The sequence below is a fragment of the Chrysochloris asiatica genome, unplaced genomic scaffold (genome assembly GCF_000296735.1).
Source record: "Chrysochloris asiatica unplaced genomic scaffold, ChrAsi1.0 scaffold00097, whole genome shotgun sequence".
In the NCBI taxonomy this organism is placed as follows: domain Eukaryota; kingdom Metazoa; phylum Chordata; class Mammalia; order Afrosoricida; family Chrysochloridae; genus Chrysochloris; species Chrysochloris asiatica.
Window position 1 is genome coordinate 568,698 of NW_006408615.1, and position 6,141 is coordinate 574,838.

The window sequence follows — 6,141 nt, forward strand, 5'->3', positions numbered from 1 at the left end:
TATTTCCTTTTTTGTCTGCTTGTCCCACTCTACAATCCCCGTTCAGACCTTTTTTTCTAGTTGTAAACAGTTCAGGGCCGGCTGTGGCTGTTTGGTTTTAATTGGAAACTGTCTCTTTAAATTTCAAGGAGCTCTGTGTGCTTGCATAGTAGAACCCTCTGAGGGTGGGGCTTGGGTGACCACTAGCTCAGGCACCCCTATCTATAGTCACCAGAATGGAGGTGCACAGACAGCAAAGGACAAATGAACAGCTACCAAAAGAAAAGAATGTCCACTCCTTTATCTCTGCAGTTCTGCCAGGCGTCTGTGGCTGGTCTGATCTTTCCCCAGCTTGGTCTCACCCAAGATGGTGGATCCTGGAGCAACTGAGTATTCCGTACTAGAAAGCAATGTATTTCTTGTTTCTTCCACAAATTCCCCTAGCTGTAAGCCTTCCAACCTTCTAAATATTCCTTTATATGTAGTTCAGAATTCTGGGACCATCACCTGACCCTTCTTGGTCGGGTGTTCTGTGTTGTTGCTGGTGAAGCTCCTTACTGCACTCCCATCTGATACGCCATCTTGTTTGATCTCCTCTATTTCACTTTTGACCACTTCAAATTTTCCCAGATTCATACTTCGTACATTCCATGTTCCAATTTTCAATGGATGTTTATAGCTATTTCTCTTCATTTTGAGTTGTGTCCCATCAGCAAATGAAGGTCCGTTGGGCTTTTCTCCCACGCACTTTACTCCATTCACATCATCATGGTCAACTGTACTTTGAGGAGGCAGTTCTTCCCAGTCACATTTTGATTGCCTTCCAATCTGAGGGGCTCATTTTCTGGCAGTATATCTGGCAGTATTTTTCTGCTATTCATAACATTTTCAGTGACTAAATATTTGGAAGTAGTCTATCTCTCCCTCTTCCTAGTCTGTCTTTGTCTGGAAGCTCATCTGAAACCTGCCCACCTTAGCTGACCTTGCTGGTATTTAAAATACTAGTGGCATAGTTTTTAGAATCACAGCAACTCACAAGCCACCATAGTATGACAAACTGACAGATGAGTGGTGGCACAATATAATACCTACAATATGAGTAAAGTATTCAGAATCAGTTATAAATATAACAAAAAACCACACAATTTCTATGGAAATAATAACAAAATTTATGACATACATAAAAGAACGAAAGAAATGGGGAGATAAACATGGTTTGTAGATTTGAAATGCTATTATTTAAAGTTCTACAATTAAAACATAAGTCCAACTATGTTTTCATTGGAACAATCTTATCACAGAGTTCATGTAATAAAAGTGCAAAAACAAGAGTTCAGTTTTATAGGTGAGAGAAGGGTTCTTGTAATAGAGATGCAGACATTCTGTTGAGACTCAGTACCTAGAAAAGAGACATTCAGGCTCTCTATAAAGATTCAGTACTTAGAACAGTGAAATCAAGGCATTCCATAAAGACTCAGCACCAAGAACAGAGATAGCACTCTGTTAATGCTTTGTACCTATTATAGAGACAGTACTCCTTGAAGACTCAATACCTAGAACAAAGAAATCTAGTCATTCAGTGAAGACTCAGTACCTAAGAAAGATACATCCAGGCTCTCTGTGAAGGCTCAGTTCCTAGAATAGAGAGATCTAGGCATTATGTGGACATCAGTATCTAAAACAGAAACAAGCAACCAGGCACTGGGAGGAAACTCATTACCTAGAACAAATAAGTCCAGACACTCCATGGAGACTCAGTACCTAGAGTGGAAAGATCCCAGATTTCCATGTCAATTCAGTGCCTATAACAGAGATCTAGGCTTTTCATGAAGTCTCAGTACTATGAACACAGATCCAGACTCTGCTTGATGGTGCTGTATCCATAGCAAAGATATCCAGGCATTCTGTGGAGACTCAGTACCTAGTACAGAGACTCAGGCTATCCATACAGACTCAGTGCCTAAAACAGAGAGAGCTAGGAATTCCATGGGGACTCAGTATGTGGAAGAAAGAGGTCCAGGCACTCTTTGAAGACTCAGTACCTTGAACAGAAAGATCCAGATTCTCCAAAGAGACTCAATACCTAGAATGGCACATGTCTCTGAACATCTAGAGAGTGAAGGTGGCCTACAGCATACAGATCCTAAGAATATATGGTAATATGCTAACATCTATGTAATGGTAGTGCACATGAGTATTATTTATTGTTCCTGGGTGATGCAAGTTTTTAAGGTGCTTATCTGCTAATTGCAAATTTCGATTCTTGGGTTCACCCAGAGATACCTCTGAAGAAAAAGCCTAACTCCATGCCTGATGCAAGTGCTCAATTCCTGCCCAGTGTGCAGCTACCACCCATCTGTCCACCAAGACTTTTGTGTTGCTGTGATGCTGAACAGATTTTAGACAAGCTTCTAGACTAAGATGGACTAGGGGAAAAAAAGACTTTCTAAAAAAAGGTCTAAATAGAATCAATGGAAACTCTATGGACCATAATGGTCTGATCTGCAGCAGACCGAATGAATGGAACAGTATGGAGCAGTGTTTTACTAGACTGTGCATGGAGATGGACTCAACTACTACTACCAACAATGATTGAGCTCTGAGTAGGTGAGATAGGGAGGTATACAGATGCAGTTTGAAAGATAGATGTTGGGGCTGGGGAGTGGAGAGCTTTCTTAAACACTGGGGACTTTGACTCTTATATGGCAACCCTTAGAGGCTATGGATGTACGAGTACATTGCTTTGACTTGTTTTATCAGAGTCCTGAGGATGCTCTGTTGAGACTATACTAAGAACAGGGGAGGGACCATGAAAGAATGGAGGAGGAGAGAGAGTTAGGAGGATAGAGCAGGTTCCCACAGAAGAAATGGCTTTTCGAGAGTAGTGGTGGCATAGGAACAAAATGGACATGTGCTGTAGATTTGACGGCAAGGACTTGCAGTTTGGCTTCTGGTTAGACAAAGAGATGAATCAAACTTCAAACCTGATTGTTTGGCTGAGCAACCGAGGAGATGCTAGATTAAGTTCAGATAAGGTTGCATTTGGGTTGAGAAAACTTTTAAACAGAAGAGTGATTATGCTGTTCTTATTAATTTGACGACTACCACCTTTCAGATTTTTCAATGTCTAGGGAAGAGATGAATCTATTCCCTCACCCTCACATTGTGTTCGTCAGCGAGAAGTGAGGTTATGTCTGCATAATTGCCCACTCCCAGATGCACTGATTGAATTTCTCTTCCTCATTTCATCTCCCACCCCTCTATTTTGGGCTGGCATAGTTTACAATGACACTATGACTATGCCACAGCATTACTTACAGGTGTTCCTTTTGAGCCAAATAATGAGCAGTCCAGGAGCATCGCAGGAATAAAATCAGGAGAAGAAAATTATATTTGAAAATGTCTCTGAAGATCCACAGCTCCCTGACACATGGGCTGGAAGCCTCACAGAACTCTCAGGAGAAGGGAACTTTAACTTTGTGTTTGGAAAAGCTGTGCTAATGAGCCCAGAACAGCCCATGCCTAGAGCTAAATTTGTCGGTGTGGACACATGCTCCACTAAACGTTTTACACTCACTCGGGAGAGGTGAAATGGGTGGACAGCTGCTAGAAATCTGATGTGCACTTGGGGAAAGAATCTTCATGCATGTGAACACCAAGTCTGTTCAGTAACATCAGAGCAATGGTCAGTAAACAAACAGACCTAGTTCACACCTATATCTTCCATGGTTGAAACTGAGGCTCCCAAGACTAAGGGTGACTTTTGTAGTCAACTCACCCAGCCCCAGCTCTGCGGCTCAGCTTCCTTTGAGCTATATCCTCAGTTTCCCATGAAAAATTCCTTCATTCAACTAGTTCCAGGACTACCTCCTCAACCTCCAGTGGGTCTTGCCTTGTGGAAGACACCTACCATGACAGGTGCAATGGTAGTTAAAGACTGGGCTTTACTACACACCTATTCTGACTGAGCATTGTGGTATGGGTTAATTGTGCTTCCAAAAATATGTGTTGGAGTCCTAATCATTGTACCTATGAATGTGACCCTGTTTGGAAACAGGAGTTTCCTTTGTTGTATTAACGAGGTCATACCAGTGTAGGGTGGGTCCTGTTGTTATTATTAGGTGTCTTCCAGTGGATTCCAACTTATAGAGACCCAATGAGTGCAAAGTACAACTGTGCTTTATGGGATTTTCAAGGTTAGGGCTTATCTGAAGCAGATTGCCAGACCTGGCTTCCAGGGCTCCTCTGGATAGTTCCAAAGCTCATTAATACTAAGTACTGTCTTACACAACAGAGAAGAATGGAGCAGATATAGGGGGAGAAATTCAGAAGCTGAGGAATTATGAGGATTCCTGGGGACAGGGACAAGGAGGGACCACCCTTGTGAGAGTCTATGCAATTTGGAATCCTAGACAATAGATTCATGTTTCTTAAAGCCCTCATGTGTGGTTGTGCTAGTACCAAAGATACATGGCAACCTTTACGAACACCATCTTTCACTCAATGGTCAGATCTGTGCCATCCCCATTGTGCAGACAGGAGCCCAGGAGGCCAAGCAGCTTCCAAGGTTCCATAGAGCGTAAACTGGTGTTTCATCACAGCATTCATTCCAAGGCAGGTGGGGTAGATAGCGAACTGCTTTCAGAGAATGAATGACCCAATAGTTATGCCTCATGAAAATGTGCTCATCAACCTTAACACTCAAGCCCCAAGTGCCTGTATGAGGAATGGGGGTCATCCCACCTGATGGGACTTAAGTATATGAGGAATAAACAAGTTAATGAATGGATAGGGTTGCTAGTTAAATGGTGGTCTTGCCATTGAATCAGATGACCCCTTCTTGTCCACCTGACAGTTTCGTCCCAAGCTCTGTGCCCCCATGGAGTCTGGAAGGGACTTCCAGGGGCCAAGGCAGTTCCATTCTTCAGTCACTAAGGAAGCCAATGGAAATCAGGGTGCTCACTTACCCAGGTGGCTCCCCTGGTTATGTGCACACTCTGGTTTCATGTGTAAAGGACCTGCTTCCTCTTGTCAGAGCAGCAGGCCACGTAAAGGGGGGACCCTGATTATAGGACTACACAAGTGAGGGCACTGGGTCCACCAGTCAGAGCACATTGAGTGAGAAGCTTTAGAGACTCTAGGGGCACAGAGTGTTGATCTGATGAATGTCACTACATTGAACACAGAGGACCAGTTGGTGGCCCAGGTTGCACAACCAAAGGGACACTGACTGCAGGACACACTGCTGGTGGGGCACGTGTACAGAGGGTTGCTGGTGCTAGGCATGTCTGGTCAGGACTGAGGGTCATAGGTGAGGAAGGCAGTCACTGGGTCCCAGTGTCTGTAGCAGACAAGAGATCCACCCTCAGGGGCTTTGAGCAGGCCCTCAGATGTCTGCCTGGGGAAGGACTCTATCCATCTTTGCCTCTTGATTTCAGATCCTGTTGAAAACAGAACCTCTCCATCCTGGAAGCTCAAGGGGAGGGTCAGCAGGGTATTGAGCTTGTTTCTACTTTGAAGATCCTCTTCAAAGGGTCCCTATTGCATTCTTATTCCCCATGCCCTGAACGCCCTGAATAGAATGAAAAGTGTGTCAGTGCACTCAGAGAAGAGAGGGAGAATGTGAACACATCCTTGAGTGACAAACCAGAGACCCTGAGTAAACCCTCACTATAAGGAGTATTCCTGGTCCCTTGGAGACACACAACCACATTGAGATTTCCTGTTGAGACCACACGGGAGCAGGTGCACCTTGAAGAAAATGCATTTATCTTGAAAGAAAGCTCCCACACCCCCAGATCTCATCCAAGAAGCACAACTGTGCTGTTGTTGTTAACATTCTTCTCTATGCTCTGAGTCTCACCCCATGTCAACAGTCTGTTGTTTGCCTCATGGACAGAAGTGGTGTGTGCAGCCCCAGTCAGGGGAAATACACTAAATTGTTACTGAAATTATAACTCAACAATGAGATATCATACCAGATCCACAGAAGAAGGTTCTGGAAATGACCATAGAGGGCCTGATGGTATTCTCAGTCATAGAATAGTCCTAGTGTGACCCTGCAAGTAAGTCCAGTCAGGACTCTTGAGAGTGACCAGGGCAAATATGGACAGGTGACAGTGGGGAAAGGCCTCAGGATTCCACCATGGATCAACCAGAATC